The 25,245-nt window shown below is 40.2% G+C and overlaps 1 long non-coding RNA gene across 2 annotated transcripts in view; it reads right to left on the bottom strand.

Moving 5' to 3' along the window:
- LOC139005604 (uncharacterized) overlaps positions 1–25,245 on the bottom strand; it is a 240,353-nt gene that overhangs the window by 189,870 nt on the left and 25,238 nt on the right. For both annotated transcript variants that reach the window (XR_011470684.1, XR_011470683.1), the window contains exon 2: positions 18,984–19,030. This is a non-coding gene — a long non-coding RNA (uncharacterized lncRNA). The remainder of the gene's footprint in view (positions 1–18,983; positions 19,031–25,245) is intronic.

The following is a 25,245-nucleotide window of genomic DNA, read 5'->3' as shown; positions in this document are numbered from 1 at the left end:
TAACTAGAACCTCTACCAAATGCTACGGATAAATTAAAGAAATTTTGTCTCTTTAGCATGTGATTTATTTGGAAGAAGCTTTTAGTGCTAATTTCTGAATGAAGCCAAGAAGCATTTTATTTAAATGAACCACTTTAGTGTTGAGTCATTTTAACAAAGTTGTAAATAAGCTTTTTAAATGAATATATCAATGTAATTCGTGTTTTACTACATATTTTGGTGACTCAATTAGGAGATATCTATAACATAAATAATATAATGTAATATAAAGATATAGATATAGATATAGATATACACACTGAGTGGCCAGATTATTATGACCACCTGACGTTTGTAGGCAAATCAGCTATAATTTCCCGCTGAAGTTGCTAGAGGGCCAGACCATTATAAACATCTGAATAGCACAATACACCTAAGTATTGTTGCTGATCAAGTTCATCCTATCATATTGATGGTGTATCCCAATGGAGATGGCTTCTTCCAACAAGACAATGTGCCATGCCACGGTGCTCGTATTGTGCAGGAGTGGTTTCAAGAACATGAGGGAGACTTTATCTTGCTTAGGTGGCCCCACAATCACCAGATCTCAATCCAATTGAGCATTTGTGGGACGAAGTTAAAAGAGCCATCAGGCAGCTGGTTCCACAACCATCAAATCTCACAGAACTGGACAGTGCTATTCATCAGGCATGGTGTCAGATTCCTTGCATCACCTTTCAACATCTTGTGGAGTCAATGCCAAGAAGAATCGCCGCAGTATTGAAGGCAAAAGGTGGCCCAATGAAGTACTGATGGGATGGTCACAATAATCTGGCTGGTCATAATAATCTGGCCACTCAGTGTATATAATCCTATCTAATAAAGAGGGAATGTGCTAATTGGCCCTCACGCCATCACAAAAGATGGTGGTGCCCACAGCCAAAAAGGAGGGAATATGCTAATTGACTGACACACCCTCAAAGATGGTGGCACCCACAGCCACAAAATGGTGATGCCCAGTCCCCTCAGCCCTGCTGGAGTGGCAGGTGCATGGCAAGGCTGGGCCCACCCTGAGGCCAGCCTGGCCTTGCCGCATGCCTGCCTCTGGAGTCCCCCAGTCCCCTTAGCCCCCCAGCCACCCAGGGCCAGCCCGAGGCACAGGCAAGCCTTGGATGGCGGCCAGGGCCACCCGAAGCTCAGGTAACCAGGGCCAGTAGAGGCTTGCGCTGCTGGCAGTGGCAGCAGCAGAGGTGTGATGGGGACGTCGCCTTTCCCTGATCGCCGGGTCACCTCCCACCCCTGAGGGCTCCCAGACTGTGAGAAGGGGCAGGCTGGGCTGAGGGACCCCTCCCCTCCAGTGCATGAATTTTCATGCACCGGGCCTCTAGTATATATATAATGTACTCTCTGCTTTGCACTATAAAGGAATTTGAGGGTCCAGCTTGGATAAATCAACCAACCCAAAAAGCAATAGAAGCAGGATTTTAGAACAAAACCCTCTTCCCTAATGATAATCCCCAAAAGAAGATGGCTCATAATTTAGAAAACTAACAATACAAGACTAGTGAAGTTTCTTTTATAAACTTCTCAATGGCTCTCATCATTTATGTTTCTCCTATGATAAAATGATATCTGGACATGCTCCCAGTTAACCTTTCCTAGTTAGGGACATTTGCCTGGTCATTATCACCCTACTACCTCTCCAATGCCTTATCATGCACTAAGAATGTCTTTACCTCAGGGGCCTCAGTAGTAGCAAGAATCTATGTATAGTTAATTATTTTATAAAATGAAACTATTTTGTAAACAATATAAAATATTGTTTATGCAACTGGATAAAATTGGGAAAAGGTCATAGAGGTATCAGAATTATTAAATTCAAATAATAGGATATGTTGTGAAGGGTTACTTATAAATTATTTTAAAGCAAACAGGTTACACTGAAATCTGAAGGTTGACAAGCTCCTCTGAGAAGTAATGGCACACGAACTGTTTCAATTTTGGCATAGTGTGAGAGGAAGAGATTACCAACCATTAAGGTAAGTAAAAAAACAAAAACTGGGTGAAATCATAACAAATTCTGAAATGGTAAATAGACACTAGCCTGTCAGTTTAGACGTCTGGGAGCCCCAGATCTAAGGGAATATATGCTCATTGACCAGCTTTTATCTTAGGGTTTTTCCTGTAGATTCACAGGATGGGACAGAGAAGGTACCAGCACAAGCCCCCTCAGTGGAACAGGCACTAAACCCCATCTCATATGAAGCATGGGGTAGAAACCCTTTGCCCCTGTTCTTGGACAAGGTACAGAGTGGGGGGAGGAGGGCTAGCAGCCAAGGGGACCTGCAGCTGAGGGGGGGGTGGGACAGCTGTGTGATCCAAAGCAGAGGCTTACAGGGCATGTGTCCCCACTCACCCTTCAAAACCCCCTCACAGATGTAGGTCAAACTATGGCTATGGGTAGGAGATAGGGGAGGAGCAAAGGGGAAAAGAAGGGCGACTTGTAGTTAGGACATAGATCTGAAACTCTAAGAAAGCTCCACCCCAAAAATGCAGGTGAACAAGGCCCTCCCTAAGACTAAGGCTACAACAGGAGAAGCAAAAAAAGCCCATTAGCCCTCACCACAACCCTTTACCAAATAGGCAGCTTTAACAATCTGCAGCTTGGGAGGAATAAGACCATAGAAAAATACCCATGTGTAGCTCAGGTCTGCAGGGCCTGCTGATACCCGAGAGCAGAACAGGAGCCCTGGGAAAAACCCTACCCTGATGCAGGCCTCATGCTAAGCACCAAGTGTCAGCTGCCCTCCATTCTGGGAAATTTGAAGACAGGTGCCCTGAAGGTAACTATAGCAACAACAAACCCTGTTCACTACTGGTAGGTACTCGGGGCCTGACAGAAGAGGCCACGCACCAATTCCAGGTATAAGTAGTATTTACCTCCATCTTTTCTACTCTTTGAAAAGTAAGTCCAGCATCCAATGAAAAATTATGACACACAAAAGGGAAAATAACAAAAGACATATAACAAAGCAGTCAACAAACCCAGAAATGACTCAGATGTTAGAGCCACCAGACAGACAGGAACATTAAAATAATTACAATTGAAGTGTTAAAGGATTTAGTGAAAAAAGTAGACAACATGGCTTTCCCAAGTAGGAAGTTTCATCAGAGAGATAGAAACTATAAAAAGGAATCAAATAGATATTCTATAACATATAAATACAAACACACACGCATACACATCTATAACAGAGCATTCCTTGGACGGATTTATCAACAGACTAGACACATTAGAGCAAAACAGAATTAATGAATTTGAAAATAGGCCAATAGGAATTATCCCAACTTAGTCACAAAGGATAAAAAAGAGTGAGGAAAATAAAGAACATACCATCCAAGAGATGTAGGATGATATCAGATAATTTAACATACATGTACTTGCAGTGCCAAAAGGATAAAAGAGAGTAGGACAGAAAGAGTATTTGAAGAGAGAATTTTCAATATTAGCAAAAGACAACAAACCACAGATCCAAGAAGTTCAGGGAGTCTACACAGTATAAATACCAAGAAAACCCCACTGAGGACATCGTAGTCAAACTGCTGAAACCCAGAGATAAAGGGGAAATCTTGACACTAGCCAGAGAAAAAGAAACATTTCTACAGATGCACAAAGATAGGAAGTGAAACAGATGTCTTGTCAGAAATTAGGCAAGCAGAAGACACAGGAGTCACAACCTCAAAGAATTGAAAGAAAAAATTGGTCAAGTCAGAATTCTATATGCAGTGAAAATACCTTCCAAAAAAGAGGGCAAATGAAGAATTTCCCAGGAAAACAAAAGCTGAGAGAATTAATCACCAGCAGACCTACACATCAAGAAATGTTATACAATGTTCTTCAGGCAGGAGGAAGCTTATACCAGATAAAAATAAAGAAATAAAGGGCATGAGAAAAGAAAAAATGTGGGTAAATATGATAGACATTTTCTTCACTTTAATCTCTTTAAAATGTGTGAGAGCTATAGCATGAAGGAAAAGAAGAGGAAATAAAAGTATACTAAGGTAAGAGTCTTGCACAATACAAGTCCTATAATATTATTTGAAAGTGAACTGTCATAGTTAAAGATTGGTATTGAAAACTATAGAACAACCCAAGTAATTAAAAAGATGAAAAACTAATAATTAAATAGGGGACATAAATATAATCATAAAAATACTCAAAATGAAGATGATAAAAGAGAAACAAAGGAACAGGAACAATTGAGGCACATAGAAAATAACTAGAATGAGATAGAAAAGATGGCAGGTTTAAATACAAACATATCTACAATTCCATTAATGGCATAAACACCTCAATTAAAGGCAGAGATTGTTCAATTGGACGAAAAACACAAGACCTAATTACATACTTTTTAAAGGAAACTGACTAAATATAAAAAACACAGAGCCCTGCCAGTATGGCTAGGTGGTTGAGTGTCAACCTATGAACCAGGAGGTCAGAGTTCAATTCTGGGTCAGAACACATGCCTGTGTTGCAGGCTCAATCCCCAGTGGGGTGGCTTGCAGGAGGCAACCGATCAATGATTCTCTCTCATCATTGATGTTTCTATCTCTCTCTCCCTCTCCAAAATCAATAAAAATATATTTAATCAATAAATACACATAGATCAAAAGGATGGGGAAAATATACTATGCAAATACTAATTAAGATTGTGGGGAGGGGATGGACGTGGAAGAGGGGATAAATGGTGATGAAAAATAAAATAAAGTTTTAAAAAAATGACAAAGTGACTCTAAAATTTATATGGAAATGTACAGAACCAAGAAGAGGACCAGACTGACAAATCTCAGAGGGAAGGGGGTAGGGAAAACAGGAAGACATTAACCAAAGAACTTATATGCATATATGCATAGCCCATGGGTACAGACAACAGGACAGTGAAGCCCTGGGGTGGGGCATGGGCCAGGTGGATGGGTGCAAAGAGAGATAAATGGGAGACATCTGTAATACTATCAACAATTAAAAATACATTTAAAAATAAATACATGAAAGCAGGTATGGCTATATCAGTGATGGCGAACCTTTTGAGCTCGGCGTGTCAGCATTTTGAAAAACCCTAACTTAACTCTGGTGCCGTGTCACATATAGAAATTTTTTGATATTTGCAACCATAGTAAAACAAAGACTTATATTTTTTATATTTATTTTATATATTTAAATGCCATTTAACAAAGAAAAATCAACCAAAAAAATGAGTTCGCATGTCACCTCTGACATGCGTGTCATAGGTTCACCATCACTGGGCTATATTAATATCAGACTACTTGAACTTCTGAACAAATCATATTACTGTTGATAAAAAGAGACATTCCATAATAATAAATGGGTTTATTCATTAACATAACAATTCTGTGTATACAATTAATTATGAAGTTCAAATATAGAAATAATAAATGGTATTCTAATAGTTTTGGTTTGTACCAGTAACAAATGCTGCAGCGAAGTTACTGCTCCCTTAAGTGCCCACCACCACCTTCTGCTTTGTCGACTTAACAAATAACGGTCTTGATAACGGCCATCATAAAGTCTAGGACTAAAGACTGGAACATTTCTCTCCCTATAAAATAAAACTTTCATAGCAACATATGTTCTAAGATATCTTTTAGCAAGAAATTTCATATGAAAATAAATGGAAGGAAATCGGAAGAAACACATTGAAATTCGGGAGGGAATAAAAAGTTTTCAAAAATTTTGAAATTAGATCCCCTTTCATGTCATTACTTGTGCTCTGAATTAAGAACATTTACTTATTAATTAGGCTCAAACTTTTATCAAAACACTTTAAAGTGAAGAGATTAATCCATTAGGCAAACATCATTCCACAAACATCACTTTAACAAGTGGCTATATGTTCTGTGGGAACTCATTATTTAACTTCGCACCTTGTTCATTCATTTTTTCACTTTTGATAGGGAGCAGCTAAATAAAGTCAAGAACTACTCATCTAAATTGAGCCAACAGGAAAAGGTGTTTAAAATACAGAAAGGAGGAATAACAGGTTAAAGACAGTCTTGCAGAATGAAATGTTATTTATGAACAATACATAATTTAATCACAAGTTTTGTTTTTTTCTATCCCTTACAAATCTCACTGCCCTACCTCACCAAGTCCCTCTCCAACCAGTAATGCTGATAAGAGTGGTCTGAAATGCATTTGGCCTCTCCTAGCATATGTATGAATAAAACTTTAACATTCCACCTAAGGAGATATTAAATAATAAGAGGATAATTTATACAGTGTTTTCTACTGTGGGGAGAAAGGAACAAAGCACAAGGTCTAGAAAAATAAAATATTAAAATGACACTTAGAGTTTGGTTTCTGCAGTGGGCTGAATGTGTATGACCCTCTAGAATTCATATGTTGAAGCCTAAATCCCCAGTGGGATAACATTTGGAGGTGGGGCCTTTGGGAGGTAATTATTCCAAGAGAGTGGATCCCTCATGAATGGGTTTCATGCCTTAGAAGGGGCTGAAAAAATGAGAATGTTCCCCTTCCGCCCCGTGAGAACACAGCAAGAAGATGAAACAGGAAGTGGGCCCACACCAGACATCAAACCTGCTAACACATCCATCTTAGACTTCCAGCCTCCAGCACCGTGAGAAATAGACTCCTGCTGCTTATAAGCCATCGGGTCTATGGTATTTAGTTACAGCAGCCTGAACAGACCAAGACGGTTACTCATTCCAATGGTACCAATTGAAATATGATATGCCTCCTTATAGTCCCTAATTGTACACACCTTACAATTTTCCTTTAGTGCCAAATATGACACTGAATCAAATCCTGTCTCAGTAACTTGATTTACATGCTTTTTTGCAAGGTAATTAAAGAGTGTTAAAGATTCACTAAGTAGAAATCTCACCAATGTTTCATCCACCAAAGTCAGAAAATCAGCCCATTTTAAGCAAATCCTAGTGGCCATCAACCGCTGAGTTCCATGAGAGCAGGATGTTGTTTCATTGACTGCCACATCCCGAACACCTAGAATGATGCCTGCCATGTAACAGACACTCAGGAAATATTGTTAAATCAATCAGGGAATACGAGAGGCCCTCCAGCACAGGCCACTGCAGAGAAGAAAATAAACACCCATGAGTTCACTGAGCCAAGAACTATCTCAATGTATATTGTGGCGACTGTCATCAAAATATGAAACACACTCACACGTGATTAGAAATAAGGAAAATAAAGATGAGACTTCATATACAAACCCCTGAGCTTTCTAATGTTAAGGGGGGGATGTGTGCATTAATTTGACAAATCGTTCAGGTGGGAAAAGAGTAAATACAAAGCATTTCTTATTTCTGAAGTAGCAGTTCAAGGAAAAGATAGTAGTAAAGAAACTTCTTTTGACCCAGAGCTGTGTACACACACAGTCCAAGATTGCCAATACAATAAATTCTACTCTTAAGCCAAAGAAAATAAAATTAGGCAACTAAGTAAATGCAATGAAAAGGAAAGGATTTTCCCCATGTGTGATGACATCTGTAACCCATATTTTATTTACCAGATAAAGTATTTAGTCCGATCTGTGTCAGCCTCAGAGTAATAAGCTCAATGTGATTTCACCCTGGGGTTTTACACAGAAACTGCACTCACAAATAAATGAACTCAACAACAACAAAAACCCACACAACTTCATTTCTTCATTCCCAATCTATGTATCTTAGAATCTCTGATCCACCATATATCACAATGCATTCATGCTTTGCTATGCACTGTATTGTGTTCCCCAAAAGCTCATATGTTGACACCCTAACCCCTCAGGTGATGGCATTTTGTGGTAGGAACATTGAGAGGTAATTAAACTTTGATGAGATAAGTGTGGGGCCCACATGATGGGATTGGTTCCCTTATAAAAATAAAACCAAGAAGCTTGCCTTCTCTCCCTCTCCCTACTTTGTCCTCGCTCTCTCCCTCTCCCTCTCCTTCTGCCTCATGTGAGGACACAGTGAGAAGGAAGCCATCTGCAAGCCAGGAATACAGCCCTCACTGGGGAAATGAATCAGCCAGTACCTGGATCTTGGACTTCTTGGCCTCCAGAACTGTGAGAAATCCATTTCTGTTTTGAAACCACCCAGTCTGTGGTATTCTGTTCCAAGGTGACTAAGACATGTTTACAGGAAAACAATAGTAATGAAAATGAAACAAAGATAATGTGATAGTCCCATTAGGGAGCAGTTACCTCTGTGCTAGGAGTTTAGATATACGCTGTCACAGTTAGCCCTCGACCTCTCCTGAGGCAGGTATTATTGTCGCTGTCATTTTACACACGAAGAAACCAAAGCCCGGAGAGAGGAAATAACTGGCCTGAGAAGTGCTGGAATCATGGTTGAAACCAGCCCTCTGCCTGCATTGGCAGAGCGTGAAGTAATAGACATGTGCCCTCTTCAGACTTCTTAATTAAACACAGTCTAGCTCCTGCTACAAAAGAACAAGATTCCAAATACTCTGACAATATACATAAAACCATGACAGTTTTCTTTTCAAAAGAAAGAAGTTCTCCTCCTTGCTCATGAACATGACCACCTGTAAACTGTCCCATGGTTTGTGGATAGCAGTCCAGATATCTCACCCTCTAATTGCTGGTGCTTGGGATTAAACATGAAAACAACCTCAAAGCGCACCACCTGACTCCTCACCTATGCTAACTCCTTGCCCACACTCCAAACCGCAACCTGCCCACAGCATAGCCTAGCGGTAAAGGTACAGGTTCCGGACACAAGCCCATGCTACCACTTACTCACTTGGAACCTGTTAGAGATTTCACTTCTCAGACCCTCAGTCACCTCACATGTACATTGAGAATGGTAATATCAATCCCAAATGGCTATTGTGATGGTTCCATGAGAAAATATCCCTAAGAGCGTAGCACACACCCTGTATCACATCCTCCTCCTCCTCCTCCTCCTCCTCCTCCTCCTCTTCCCTATCCCCCAAACTCTGCTCATCCTCCCCACCCCCTCCTGTAGAACCTCATTCTGTCAGGTACCCTCCTGGCCCAACCCATTTCAACAGTCCTTCTTAAGATTTTTTTTCCCCCTGTAACTATAACCAGCTTCAGGAATCCCTTGTCCATTAAATTTCAAATGAATATAAAACCTTCCATTGCTCCAGCTAATATCCTTTCCCCTCTATCCATAGGCCAATGTACTGAAAGTGTTCTACACTCACTCCCAGCAGTGTCTTACCACCCGCTCGTTCATTGATTCATTTCACGAGCATTCGAGCAGCTACCATTTGCCAGGCTCTGTGCAGGAATACACTGTGAGCAAAAAGGGGCAAGGTCCCTGCTCTCACAGTGCTCACCAGCGTGGGTTCAATGCTGATTGCCAGCGCCCGGCTTCCTCTACAGGAAGGAAAGCTATAGGGGGGCAGGGGAGGGGGGGCAGAGACCTTGTCTTCCTTAGTCCTCAGGGCATCCCTGGTGCCTGGAGTATTCCAGGCTCATGGTAGATGCTTTAAAAATATTTATTGAATGAATAGCTAATAGGATAAAAGAACTGAGTGGATAAAAACAGGAGGGAATAACTAGGAACAAAGATCAGGAAAAGAGGGGGTTTTCGGGACTGCACAGAAAACATAACCTGAAGTGGTAAAATACTAACACTATAAATAAAACTTTGTACTTATTAAAATTCTTACTTGTCCATCAGAAGCAGCCTAATTGAGTGGACACCTGAGCAGGTAAATCTATGTCAGTCTTCATAGCTGGATCAAAGAAGACAACAGTGAAACTACAAAGGCTTTGGAAAGCGTGTGCTCTAAAAGCATTTTCTTACCTCTTCACAAACATTTCTTAGAAGCGAGTCCCCTGGGCTTCCTCCCCTCCTTGTGCTGTAATAAATTCTTTTCTAACACAAAGACCAGGGAGAGGCAGAGCAGGGGGGAAGTAGAATCCTTGCCTCCCCCAGAAATCTAAGGGCGCCTCTTCTCTGATGCCCGGAGCTCTTCCACGGGGAGGCAGGAAAATGTTTGTTCTTCTTAATTGAGCTTTCACAGGCCCACACCTCACTCCCCTGTTTCTAAATGAGAGCAGACAGCTGGACGACTGCTTGCTTCTTTCTCCCCTTCCGCTACTGCTTGCTTTCCGATCTAATTTAGGAAATGAAGAAAGGAAGAAAGAGCAAGGGAGAAGGGTTGGAGGGAGGGAAACACTGGGAGGTCACAAAGAACTGACCTAGTGCTTCACTTCTCCAGTCATCATATACTTCACTAGGGGACAATAAGCATTAACACACACAGATGAGGTTCCCAGCCCAGTACCTCATCGCAGACCCCACAGCTCAAGCATACGTGGGGACTCCACAGCCCTTGGGTACTGGTGGCAATGGGGAGTGGCAGCCACTCAAGGCTCCTCTGTGAAGAAACCATGCTTCTGGCTTCCTGAGAGGGTGTGCTGGCAGCGGGGAGGGCTGGGGGCTGCCATGCGGCTGTGGGATGCCCTGATGGATGACCCCAGAGCCCCTGATTACCCATGGAATTGAGGGAAAACAAACTCAGCAGAATAACAAGGCTTGCAGAAAGAAACAACAGTTCCCTGGCCTACCTGCCCCTTCCTAGAGTCCTGCTCCCTAAAAGCAAACATTTTCACATCTTTTCATTCCTCTTTTATTATTATTAGTAGTAGTAGTATTTACCTCCATGTTTTAAAATAACACAAGTATACTACTAGGACTGATTTTTCATTTTTAAGCATTATCACATTGACTTCTTTCTATGGAAACTAGGATTTGGCCACCTTACATCATCTTTACTAACCACCACGTGTACACACATACAAACAGGCACTTCCGTTCCCCTGCATCTTCCAAAGACGATGGTTTCGGAACACTCAGTTAAGTCAGTTTTCACATCTCCTTATTATGGCCATGTAAATACTGTTCATCACTGCTTCACAGTTTACTACAGTTACATTTTCTTTCTTGAACCGTACTGAGATATTACCTCGTGCCTATCAGATTGTCAAAAATTAAATAGCTAATATCACAAAGTATTGGTGAAGAGGAAGCACAAAAGGAATTCTCACATGATGTTGCTGTGAGTATGAACAGATACGTTCAGACCATGTGACTCTTGGGAGGTTACTTTCTGTGCCTCTGTTTCCCTCTGTATAAAACAAGGATAACAGGCTAATTGCAGGCATTCAATAACTTCATACCTGCAATAGTGCAGCACAGTGCCTGATGCATAGCTAGGACTCAAGGAATATTAAATACCGTTGTTGGCCTGGTCTCCCTATTATACTGTGCATGCTTCCTTTATAGCAAGTATAACAACTATTACAAGTGTTCATGTAATACTTATGTGATATCTGTCTCCTCACCCATTTAAAAGCTCTTCAAGGACAAGAACGATATGTTTTGTTCTCATCTATACCTTTAATGCTAGCAGAGTGCCCTGTACAAAACAAATCTATGTTGAGTGAATAGATTAAGGAAGAATGAGTGAGTGCCTCCACTAACGCAGAGATGTGGAATGTGAGGGCTAAAGTTACTTTCAAAGGACAAAATTGGAAACTGAGCTATAAGGCTCCTAAGCTACATATCAGCGGCCTAATTCCTGCTACAGGCTTGGTAGTTTGTTATGATGAAGGTCAAGGATGGTTTGTAAAATAGAAGAAAGAGTTATACCCTTTGGATAAAAAGCCTGACTCTATGGAGATGTGATGAAAAAGAGTAGGACGTGTAGATGACCATTGGCTGGAGAGTCGAAAGACCACAAGAGACACTATTTGACAGATAAAATTAAAACAGCTCTGGACTGGACCAGACGAGAGAGAACAGTTAGTTGTCACATCCATTTGCTGCCTAGAGCAAAGTAGAACAAAGCTAGGAGAAATCTTTTGAGTGTATTTGAGAAGAAAGAGGAAAGCAAAGATCAATAGCTCAGTCTCTGTTAAAGTAAGGCTGGTCTGCCAATTTCCACATGACATTACATTATAATTGTTCAATCGGTTAAGGGGAAAGAAAAGAAAGAAAATCTCATATGAGCCCCAGGGAGGTCCTCAGGCTCATGGCATTTGGGTACTGGGGCATTTGGCACAAAATCCGTGCTTGAGCTGAGCTTGGCTTCTAATGAGAACTGGGCTCTTAGCCTTTTTCAAATGGCTGGGATTTACAGAGAGCTGACAGAGCAGCAGGCTCCATTAAATGATCTCCAATTATCAACTTCACAGGCAGGAAGGTGATTAAAATTTAATGACACATCTCAGCTTGTTGACATTCAATAGAGCTGCTGTCATCTTCATTTCAGGGAGAAGAAAGAAGTGGGAAATGTTGAGAAAAAGAAAAGGAATATTTTTAAGGTAACGTTCTTCAACTGACAAGTTAGGAGGATAAATCAGCCACAAAAAGAAAAAGATCAAAAGTGATGTTGCCTTATAATTACTGATTTAGAGTCCTCATGTCAAATGGTTGCTATTTTGGGATTTAATAGGGAAAGAAATTTTCAGTATATGCTTCAACTTCCAATATGCTTAGTCAGGACATTCTTATCAATTCCCCACACATTAAAATGCCTATGTTTTATACTTTTTTTTAGTTAAATGGGCTCTAAATAAAGTTTTGCTGTAGTTTGAATATGATGTATGATAAGGAAGTAAAGAGTGTGCCCTACAGTTCAAACTGAACCTCTGCAAACTTGTAAGAAGCAATGCCCAGACTGTTTGGGGCAGTTTTTTGGGTTTTTTTAAAATATATTTTTATCAATTTCAGAGAGGATGGGAGAGGGAGAGAGATAGAAACATCAATGATGAGAGAGAATCGTTGATCAGCTGCCTCCTGCACACCCCCTACTGGGGATCGAGCCCACAACCTGGGCATGTGCCCTTGACTTCCTGGTTCATAGGTTGACGCTCAACCACTGAGCCATGCCAGCCGGGCTGGGGCAGTTTTCTTCAGCAGCATCACTGGAGGAAGACACAGCCTCCAGGGTCAGCAGCACCTTTTGCTGCATCACCTATTTAGAGGCAGGAGTCACCACTGAAATTGTGAAGCTGGGGCCCCCACAGTGGGCCCTAAGAAAGCCCTGAAGACAGGATACATCAGACCCTGGAGAAGAATTGGGATACACACTCATACATAAAGAGCCAGAAGCAAAGTGACGTTTCGTTAGTTATTTTGAACATCAATGTGACAAAACCAGTAGCTTAATCACACCATGCAGGCTACAAGATAGATTTTTTTCAAGTCCTGATTATACTTAATCTTCATGCCTAGTTATCGCAGAGATAGATCTCAGGGCAACATCTTCCTACTGGGAGCCAGCACCAACTGATCTGAGGAGAACATCCTCACCCATCCCATGTGGTGGGTCCCAGATTGCTGCTCCAGTCAGTGGGGTACCTCTTTTTTGCTTTTTCCCACCCTCAATCTCTCTCTTCCTCTCTACTTCTGCCAAAGGATACACAAAGAACCCCTTTGGTTAGCTATAACTGCTGCCTGGGCACTTCAGGCTCCTTGTGCCAAGGGACCAGCAGGCGAGAAGAGTCACCATTCTAAGCAGGAATAACTGTACCTGATCATCAGTAAGTGGTGAGGTTGCTGTTGCACAATAGAAATAGAGAGGGCTGTTTGGCGTCCAGGCAGTCCACCAGCATGCCTTTTGGAACCTCCTTGCTTAATTTTTATTAATTGGGCAAGTGGAGCAACCAGACCTTAGAAGAACATGATGATCAGGGCTGATTCTTGGGTGATAAGGGCCTGGGTCTGGCCACCAGGTAAACCACTAAGATGCACAGAGGTGCTAGCCGAATATAAGAGGAAGAATGGGTACTAAAGAAATTGTGGCCCTGAGACCAACTCCAGCAGTGAAGTTATGGTTTCATCTCATTCATAGTCCTCCCTCAAGTTCCCCCCAGGAAGAAATCCACTGGAATTTTAGAACAGCCAATCCCAGATGAATAGGAAAAACTGGATTCAGCATTGTCAGGAGTGAATTGCCCAAATCTCCTTGTAGGAAATAACTCACTTAAATGCTGAGAGTGCTGTCAAGCAAACTATCCAAGGATTGCCATAGAGACAGAGTGCTGCCTCGTCCAAGGTCATGGCCCTCCTCAGAGTGGCCTGCATCCAATGACTGATCGATGGCCTGGCCATCTCAGCCAAACTCAGGACCAATCTGAAGGGCCATTCTAGCTAGAGAGCTCTCCATCAGGTCAGCCTAGGCCAGTGATGGCGAACCTTTTGAGCTCAGCGTGTCAGCATTTTGAAAAACCCTAACTTAACTCTGGTACCGTGTCACATACAGAAATTTTTTGATATTTGCAACCATAGTAAAACAAAGATTTATATTTTTGATATTTACTTTATATATTTAAATGCCATTTAACAAAGAAAAATCAACCAAAAAAATGAGTTCGCGTGTCACCTCATGTCATAGGTTCGCCATCACTGGCCTAGGCTGTCACGGGGCCTGTATCACATATCAGCAATTCCCTCTGTCTTATCCTGCTTCCTCCTACCCGCTTCCACATGGATTGATTCTTAAAAAACATGCTGCCCACTAAATTATGTCTGTGTCCCAGAAAGCAACCAGCAGTAGTCATCTAACCTCAGTGACTTCGACTCTAAAGTGAGGGAAATCTCTGCCCTGTTCACTTCATAGGGGAAAATAAAGACAAATGGCACAATCTGTATTTTTGAAACCATAAAGACTTATAAAACTGCAATGCTACAATTACTATTTTTATTATCTAAATAATCATGTCCCCAATTCTTCCATTCGCTATCTTTTTTTCTAGTATAATCCAGTTTTCTTATAATGCTAAAACTTAAAGCCTATTAACTGGTTCTAACTGAAGGGTGGATTTACTCCACTGAAAAGGAAAAAGGGTTTGACTATAAACACAAATCTTATTTTTCCTTCACAAATTAAAAAGCTACTGGCTACCAGCATTTTTTTCTTTTCTTTTCTTTTCTCTTTTTTCAGTTATGGACTGCTATTGTGTTGTCTATGCAATGCTATGGCAACAGACAGGAAAAAATCCTTTATCTACCTTCACAGATTTTTAAAAAAAACAAAAAAACAAAATATTAACCAAAATGATTAGCCTTGACAGACTGTTCTTCGCCATCAGTGTGAACCCAATGAAGCAGAAGTGGTCACCACCTGTTCTCTCCCTGGGATGAGCAAACAGTCCAACTCCACTCTATTAATTAACTTGTGGGCAGGAAATGGGTGTCAAGTAGGTTAGTATCTTCCCACTGTGGACTATAATTTAAAAAGTTAGCCTACTGCTTTGCACATGGGTGCAGCTGCCTGAATCTGATGTGATTACTCTGGATAGATGATGAGGCAAGAACTTTCTGGATGAGCTAGTTACTTTCAAAATACCCAGTAGCCCAATTGATCACCTATGAAGTATGCTATATCACTCTACTCTTCCTATTTGGTTTAACTGTATTTGTTTCATGCCAGATCCTGAGGTCATAGACATTACCTAAATTTAACATAAGCTGAGACTAGAGACTCAAATACAATATTTACCCATCTGCTGGGTCACTTGATATTGAAACTCCCCAGAAAACTCATCAATACTTGCCCAGCCCTGCATCACAGACAGGTCAAGGGCATCTGTGATGACAAACTCTGGTCATCATCCCTCTCATCCGCACAGTGCAAGGTAGCAGCCTGCCATGGGGAACAGCGGCCAATGGGAAGATGTTACTTAGACAGCTCAGCAGTACCCAGCATAGAACCTGAATCACCTAAGGGTGCACATAAGAACTTTACACTAGAGGTCAAGAATACAGCCTCCATCAAAGAAGCACCAAACAGACTGTCAAATTACAGAAGGAAGGTAGGGGAGGGTTGGGGGATGTAAGAGATCAACCGAAGGACTTGTATGCATGCATATAAGCACAACAAATAGACGCAAGACACTGGGTGGCGGGGGGGCGAGGGCAAGTTCCGGGGGTTAGGGGAGGCTGGGGGAAGTCAATGGGGGAAACAAAAAAGGAGACATATGTACTATTATTTGTAATACCTTAAACAATAAAAAAAATAATAATAATAATAAATGAATAAATAAGAATACAGCCTCTATCCTCTTATCCCCAGACCTTCTGAAATTTTTGGTACATACCTCACTAACTAGTCTTGCAAAAAGTTTGAACCAGGTACAAATAACTTTTGGGTAAGTAACATTAACATTTTAGATAACAAGTTGTTAAACTGTGTTATGTAGAAACTTAGAGTCTTGGAATGTGCTCCAGATATTCCATACATGTTTAAGAATATATTTTATCCCTAGCCAGTTTTTCTCAGTGGATAGAGCCTCAGCCTGTGGACCAAAGGGTCCCCATTTTGATTCTGGTCAAGGGCATGTCTCATAGTTGCAGGCTCCTCCCCAGCCTGGGCCCTGGTTGGGGCTCGTGCAGGAGACAACCAATTGATGTCTTTCTCTCACATTGATGTTTTTCTCTGTCTTTCCCTCTCTCTTCCACTCTCCCTAAAATATCAATGGAAAAATATCCTCGGGGAAGGATTAACAGAAACAAAACAAACAAATGATATATTTTCAATTATAAAAAGTGATAAGAAAATAATAAAGGTATCAAATATATCATATACCAAAGGAGACCATCAACACATAGACTAATGCTCTGCCAGGTCAGTAAAATTCCCAAGCCTCCTCTGGGTAAAGCTGAACTCTTGGAAATGTGTCATTAATTTCAAGGCTATATTTTGTCTAAATCTTTTTATAATTCAGACTTGCCCATATCAGCTCGAGGTACAAGGAAATTATATACCCAAGTGCAAGCTACACATAGGCGTTCAGCTCAAATACACATGACACAAGGTTTAGAGTCACTCTCCACTGTTACAAATAGTTGTCATTATTATAAATTTTCAGTACTTTTTAGCTGAAAACCCATGGATACAATTTTACTTTAAACTCCCTGAGTTCATGGCTCAGTGAGCTTTTCCTGGATATTAAACCACCCCCAACATCTAGTGGCTGAAGATTTTTTATTTAGCACAGGATTGTGTTGGTCGGCAATTTGGATATAGTTCCGCTGGGTGGTTCTTCTGGCTCTGTGGGCTCAATTGGTGAATCTCCGGCCCACAACCATGTAGGTACTACTGATTTGGCTGATCTCTCTCCCATGTCTGGGGCCTCAGCTAGGACAGTTCCTTTGTGCTGTGTATGCTCTCTCCTCCTCTCATCCTCCAGCAGGTGACCTGGGCTTGTTCACACGGTGACAGGGTTCAAAGAGGGAGAGAAAAGTATGCACAAAACCTTTTGTAGCCCAAGCTCAGAACGTCCCCTACTGCATCCATTCTATGGGACAAAGCAGGGCATGACACCAGCACAAATTCAAAGGCTGGAGAAGTAGAGTCCCCCACCTCATAATAAGGGAAGAATTTGTGGTCATTTTTGTAATCACCTACTTGGTGATCTGATCTGTACATGTAAGAAACTTCATACAATTGTATTAAATGGGATAACATGCAAAATTCACAGGTTACATTGGAAGTGTGCCATAAATATCAATGTCTTTCTCTCCTCCATTCCCTTTAGATTAAGAAAGTGGGCCACAAAGCAAGGAGAGAAGTTTTCCTGTGTAGCTTGTAGACATCATCTTAGTAAGTCAGGTTTCATTGGATGCTGTTTTTGGTTACCTTTATTAACTTAATAAATATGTTAGTTATAAATCTATATGAAATCAACTTAATTGTATGTGCACATATGTACTGATATCAAGTCACACATAAAGAGAAATTCTATACCAACATATACCAACATGAAAGCTTATCTCCAAAGAGATCCCAGTGTGCCAACTCTGCCCAGTATTCAGTCCTGAACCTGAGCTGGCCCTGGGACTCACTATGACTTACTAAATATGATGAAAGTAGTGCCAGTTCCCAGGACCAGAACATAAGAGACTGGCAGCTTCCATCCACTATCCCTTGGAAACTAATCCTTAGAGCCCAAGACCTTTATGTAAGAAGCCCAGCTATGCCCCCACTGCCTGTAGTCATTCCAGCCTTCAGCTATTTAAAGCAACACAGATGAGGCCCCAAGAGATGAGGCAGAGATAAATCATCCTTCCTATGCTCTGAATTCCTGACCCACAGAATCACAGATACAGAATAATAATAAAATATTTTAAGCCACTACACTTTAAGTAGTTTGCAATACAGCAATAGATCATTATAACAACCAGGAAAACTCTGTGCATAGTTGAATATTTTCACTGGGAGCAGAGAACTGAAAGCTATTATAGTGCTGCTGCTAGAACACAAAAACCATTGATCCGTGAATCTGAGAGGAAGTGGAAATCAGGAAGGCCGGCACAATTTAAAGGAGGCGGGCAGGGGAGGGTGGTGTCACCATGGTGTCAAGACCCAGCTCCAACTCACAGTCTGGAAGACCATGATTGTGAGCAGAGCAGCTGCAAGGCCAAGATCTGCTCTGTGTGCACAGGGGCTCCTCAAGCACTTAGCTCCGCATCACCTACAGGGCCTCCTGAAGGTTAAACAGAGAACCAGGCTCACCAGCAATGAGATCCTGGAGCAAAGCCAGGAGCCTGGGTCTGGATGAACATTCACTGCACATGTGGACATACAGACAACACCATGACCTGCAAGTGCTCCTGGGTGTAGCAAATTGGAATGAGGCGATCACAAACTGGGCAAGCATGGCTCATGCTTTAGTGACATCCTGAAGCACTTCTCGTCACTTCACAGTCCAGTCAGGCACTTCTGGGAGGCCATGGCATCCGCACAATGTGCCAGCCCCACGAACCCCACCATAAAGACTGTAGCATCCCCAGAGCAGAGAGTGAGAGAGCAAAAAAGGGTCAGAGTTGCGAACACTGATGCCAGTCTGAAAGCCAATTACCATATGAGTGAACACACTGAGAAGGGCTGTCCATCTGGCCTCCTCAGCCACCTCAGTTCACTCAGACACAAGCACCAAGCATCGAGCACTTACCTGTGCTTCATTCTTTCTGGGTCCTCTTGGAGGATGGGGTCAGATTTCTGAAAAACAAGATGCCAGCAATCAACCACTATACGTCTACATGAGGCACACACTGTGGTTCAATTAGTCAACTCCAGCAGTTCAACAATTGAGTGCTTTACTCAATGAACAAAAAAAATTTATGGTAAGTACCACCTATTTGTCAGGTACTGTGCAAGGAGTTTAAGATCTGAGGGACAGTCAAGACACCTGGAAACTACACACACTTTAATAAAGAGTACTAAGTGCCATGGGAAGACACTGAAGAAAGGGAGAAATGTAGACTGAAGACCTGGGAAGGCTTCATGGAAGAGCTGGCCTGTGAGCTGAGGACAGAGGAGGAGTATTTCAAACAAGCAGAAGTCAAGGAAATATGCATTCAAGGCCAGAAAGAAAAAGTTGCATTCTAAGCAAAGTAAGCAAGAGGAGCAAAGGAACACGTGTCTACAACAGTATGGGGTGTTTCTGGAAGGGGAAGCATAGGTAGAGTGACAAGAGAAGCAAGTGAATGAAAGGAGTGAGGGAGGATCACAAGAGGCAAAGCTGGAAGGGAAGTTGGGGCCACACTATGGAAAGTCTGGAATGCATGCTGAGACGTGTGGAATTAGTTGTATTAAAAAGAAGTGCTAAATTGTGAAGTGCTAGGAATCGCAGAAAAACCAACTCAAGATGATAAAAAAAAAAATGCAGGTAATGGGGGAAAAGTACTTCTGCTTCGAACTACAAGCTACTACCACTAGGGAGACTTTACATGCCCCTCTGAGGATCAGTATCACCAGGAGGGTGGGGCCGGGGTCCATCTCTATCGCTGCATCCCAGCTCCCCTCAGTGCTGTCTGACTTGTAGTGTGGATGTGAATACTTGTGATGACAAGGAGTAAAGGAATTTCCCCCGTCTACCCAATTTTAAAATTGTTTCTCTTGTTTGTATCACAGCAGACTGCTTGTTCCTGTAGCCATTTATAGGCTTCTGTGTTTTTCTCTGAGACTGTGGGCAATTGATGGGCAGGAACCAGGCTGTGGCTATTCACACCCCCTGACACCTAGCAGAGTGCCTTGAAACAGAAGTTACTCATTATTTGTTGAGTGTATAAATAATGTGGAAGATAAAATAGGCTAATTATATCTCATCAACATGTTCATCTTTGCCAAAAAAAACTATTTAAATCTGCTGTTCATTTCTGGGTGTATAGCCAAAGGAAATGAAATTACTATGTTGAAGAAATGGCTGCATTCCCATGTTCACCACAGTGTTATTTACAATAGCCAAGACACGGAAACAAGCTAAGTGTCCACCAATGGGTAAGGAAGATACGCAATGGCATATTATTCAGTCATAAAAATGAAACCCTGTCATTATGACAACATTGATGGACCTTCAGGACAGTATGATAAGTGAAATAAGTCAGACAGAGAAAGACAAATACTGTATGATCTCATTTATATGTGGAATCTAAAAAAAACTGAACTTATAGAGAAGGGATTGGTGGTTGCCAGAGATGAGTGTGGGAAATTGATGGAAGTAGTTAAAAGGTAAAAACTTCTAGTTATAAGACAAATAATTCCTGTTTATGAAAAGTACAGTATGGTGACTATAGGTAACAATACTATAATGTATATATAAAAGTTGCTAGAAAAGTAGACCTTAAAAGTTCTCATCACACAAAAAATTTGTAACTACATGAGGTGACAGATATTAACTAAATTGTGACAATCTTTTCACAATATATACATGTATCAAATCATCATGTTGCACAATGTTGTATGCTGATATATCTCAATAAAACTTAAAAAATGATTGATAGATTTGCCATTATTTTTGTTATCATTTATGATCTTTGGTTTTTGTTCACCACTTAACAATGAAGTGATACTCCCTTGTGTGTATGTGTTTATGTGTGTGTGTGTGTGTGTGTGTGTGTACTTTTCCATCCCTTTGTCATCCATAAAATGCATCTGAACTGGAGTCTACTTAAATGAGTCTTCTCTTTTTCATTTCCTAGTGTAATTTGATTCCTCAAACAAGTTTTTCACCTCCTTCCTACACCCCTCCCATCTTCTGTGAATGCAAATGGCCTTCTCTAACATTTTCCTAAGTAAATGTCCAACTCTCCAAGTACTTTGCTCTCTATCTTGTTTCCATGGATTCTTTTCTATTAGTGCCAAAGTATGTAGAACCCTTTTTAAAAGGTCATTTTACTAATAGGATATTTAACTTTCTTAGTCTTCAATTTAAATTCTATCAGCTTATGATCATATTGCCCAAGTCTCCCATGGTTTAATGCACTCCCTCTCTGCAAGCTTTGAGCCCAGAGAGTTACCTGCCCTATTCACTTATTCTTTCTTCCAATAATTATCCTCACACTGCTATTAGCACAGATTTTAACCATACTAAAACTGTGTTTGAGCTCTACTTTAAAAATAGGAAGACTGCCTACAGAGATTGTCATGGGACATTCTATAGAACTTAAAGTATGGGTCTTGGGTCTTTTATCCTCATGTATTTTCTAAAAGAATTTTTTAAATTGTATTCAATTTCACCTTTTGAAATAAATACCTAAATTTTTTCATCATTGTTTTAATTACTTGAAATGATGTTATTTCTAATGTATCCTAAGTGCTCGTATTATAAAAGTGATATCACCTAATCACTGTACCTCATGATATCTAAATGCAATAACAACTGAAGCCCATGATCTTCTATTTACATAAAAGTTAACAACCACATTTTATATCCCCTTTTCCTCCTGAAAGTTATATTTCCATTACATTTCCCTCTTGGCATTTTTTCTTACTGTAACATATTTTCATGCTTGAAATTCTTTTGTTGATTGTCCTATTTCTCTGTATCAAAATATGCACATAAATTTATTTTTTTCCTTTTGACCATAAGGCTTTATAAGTGTTAAAAATTATTTTGGATGAAGTTATCATTACTGTTATTGTTAATACACTATCAACTTAACATAAATATGTTATAATCTTTAAAACTAAGTGTTAAATATAAATATGCATCTTCAACAAGATGGAGGTGGCTTTTGAATGTTTTGGGTTTGGTTTTGTTTGTTACTTCTTGTCTCTGAGATCACTATTACTTATTTCTGGAAGTAGAGAGCATGCAGCATCAACTCTACTAGTTCTTGTCTCTATAGATTGTTCACATGAACTAGTGAAAGTAGGAGGGATTGTGTTACCGCAATGACTTAATTCTTTGAGCTCTTCCCATGTTATATGCCAAAAATTATATAATGGTCTATGATCAAACATATATTTGTTAAGCTATCAGGTAACAACTCATTAGATCCCCATTCCATTTGGTTGAAAGTAAATGATTGGAATCCACCATACTTACTACCCTGTTCTTAGATTCATTCATTTTTCAGATTCTGGAAAGTCCATAAAAAAAGCTTTGCCAACACTTAAGAAAATATTATCACTCACACCTGTTATTCTTTTACATAAAAAGCACCTTATTTAGCCAACATATTTGGGGGGTGGGGGATATCTCTAACTCTCTCCTGAGGAATACACTATCTCTAGCTTCCAAGGTTGTTTGCTATCCAAACATTTCCTCTGCTCAGAAGGCTCAGATTCTGCTGGAACATGAACTATTCAGGGGAAAGTGTCTCCCTAACATGTACTTTGAATATATTTTCATCAAAGCTGTTGAGCTGTAGATTAAAGCAATAATGGAAATACTCTCCATACAATATAATAGACAAAGTCATTCTTCATTATCAAATCAATTGGCCAAATAAGACTTCTTCCTGTGAAAAAAGAAAGCTGACTTCATTTTTAAATTCAAATAAATGTATTTTCATAAGTCCCTATAACAACCAGCTCCCTTCTGAATTTCATTTATGCCAACACTGACATAAGACAAATACAGGCATGTCCCCTTTTATTGTATTTCACTTTACTGTGATTCACAGATGCTGCAGTTTTTACAAATCAAAAGCAAGACCCTCCATGTGCAAAACCATTATGACTCACAGTATTGTGGTGATCTGGAACTGAACCCCACAATGTCTCTGATGTATGCCTGGATCCTATTTCCAATGACATGCTTTAGCAGTGGTTCTCAACCTTCCTAATGCCGCGACCCTTTAATACAGTTCCTCATGTTGTGGTGACCCCCAACCATAAAGTTGTTTTTGTTGCTACTTCATAACTGTAATTTTGCTACTGTTATGAATCGTAATGTAAATATATGATATGCTATATGTGTTTTCCAATGGTCACGACTCACAGGTTGAGAACCGCTGCTTTACAGAAACAAGAATATAGTAGGGGATACAAAGATGTTGTTGAAAGGAGGGTTTCAATGAGGGAGTAATGGGAAGTATCACTTCATTGTTAAGTGCTGAACAAAAAACAAAGATCATTAATTATAACAAAAATAATAGCAAATGAAAGGAAGGTTTGCTGACAAGTTGTGTGCTTGTCTGGGGCCAACAAAGTGTTTACACTTGCAGCACAACACTACTCTAGGTAGAGGCATGTCTTATGTTTGTAAACTGAGATCAAGGCAACTGTGGAAGAGAGAAGAGAAAGAACTAGTCCAATGTCACTGTTGCCGGTCCACTCAAACAATTGTAGGAAAATGGACACTGAGGCACTAGAAATGTGTTCATTTATTCCCAACCGCATCCCTTATAAAGTCTTTGTGTTTTCTCAACAATACATGACCCCAGCTGGGTTAGTGTAAATTAGCTGTGGGTACTGTGACAGGAAAAAAAAAGTAGTCTCAAAACACTATCTTGGTGTATGATCAAAGGAAGGTCATTGAGCTAGAATAACTATACTTTCTTATTTTGTTTTCTTTTCTTCCTTTTTTTTTTTTTTTTTTGCAATTAGGTGCCCACTTGAATATTTTTTCCATAGAAAAAAACAAGTGGAACAAAAAGTAATATCTTGTTGCTATTTATACAAAACTTAGCACTTCTAAAATTTGTGAATATCTTTGAATCTTGGTAAAGAATAAAAATTATTCGATATTTTCGAAAGTTAAAAGTTTAGCCCTAGGCTAATTTGACATACCAGCAATTATATACAAGTCTGGTTAATAGGAATGAACTATTTGATGATAATAGTAAACAGTTAATGTGCCAGGCACTTTACATGTATAATCATTACAACATCCCTGTGAGACAGGTGCCATTATCATCTCCATTTTACACACAAGGAAACTGAGGCATAACAAGTATAAATTATTTGTTCAAAGTCACACAATTGCTAAGTGGTAGAGAGGAGATTTGTGCTTTCTAGACAAACAGGTCACATAATTCTTTCTGTCTTTCTCATTTGAAGAATGCCATGTCTACTTTCTTTGGTGATTACCGGGTATTCACAGTTCTGCATTAAAAATATTGTAACTATATAGTGAAAAAATGCATAAATTTAAGAACAAGAATAATAATCCAGCATGTTAGACAACTCAAAGGATGCTTGCTGCTTAAAACACTAAGGATCTTGAAGTTTCTGCAATAAAAACTATAGTCTTTGTTCTTACTTATAATGATAATGGTAGTTAATTAGAAAAGCAGTTGGTCCTGGGAGTACAATAAATGCAATTTTGAACACTAATAAAGGGAAGCTGTCAAGTAGATCCAGCTAATGATTTATTAAAGATACAGAAACCAGTGGAATTTTTGTTCCCTGCTCATCACATGATATTTCAATTCAAGTGGAACATTTGATTTTGAGATGGGGGGGAGGATCAATTTCATTTTTACTGTATTTTAGGTCTACTATTCCATATTCCAATTATACTTACCACTTCAGTATGAACAGAGTAAATAGCAACAAGCAACACCATTAACAAAAGTCCATGATTCTTGCAGCCTGTTTTGTCACAAATGTGTGTCAACACAAGAGTCGCTAGGCAGTAAAAAATATTTGCTGCACAAAAATACATGTTTTGAATGCAATGTGATTCTTGCATTCAAAACATTCCAAACAGGGAAAGCAGAGGGAATCTGTTATTTATAAAGACAGCTATTCCATTAATAAGTTAAGAATTACTCTAAAACCTGTTATTCTATATATTTGAGTAAATATCCTTTTTTGTTCTAAACCAAATTGCAAGAAATAACTGCAAATACAGTACAATAATATTTCAAGAAACTCTGATTCCAGATACACAGCACGCGGCAGATGCTGACCCAGTTCCTTCCTCATCCCACACATAGTGCACTCCCAGCCCTCCCACTCCTGAGCTTACACTGTCAGGCTCT

Source organism: Myotis yumanensis, unplaced genomic scaffold (assembly GCF_028538775.1).
Source record: "Myotis yumanensis isolate MYYU_CA2020_CCGP unplaced genomic scaffold, mMyoYum1.0.hap1 SCAF_3, whole genome shotgun sequence".
In the NCBI taxonomy this organism is placed as follows: Eukaryota; Metazoa; Chordata; class Mammalia; order Chiroptera; family Vespertilionidae; genus Myotis; species Myotis yumanensis.
This window is presented reverse-complemented; position numbering and strand designations above follow the sequence as displayed.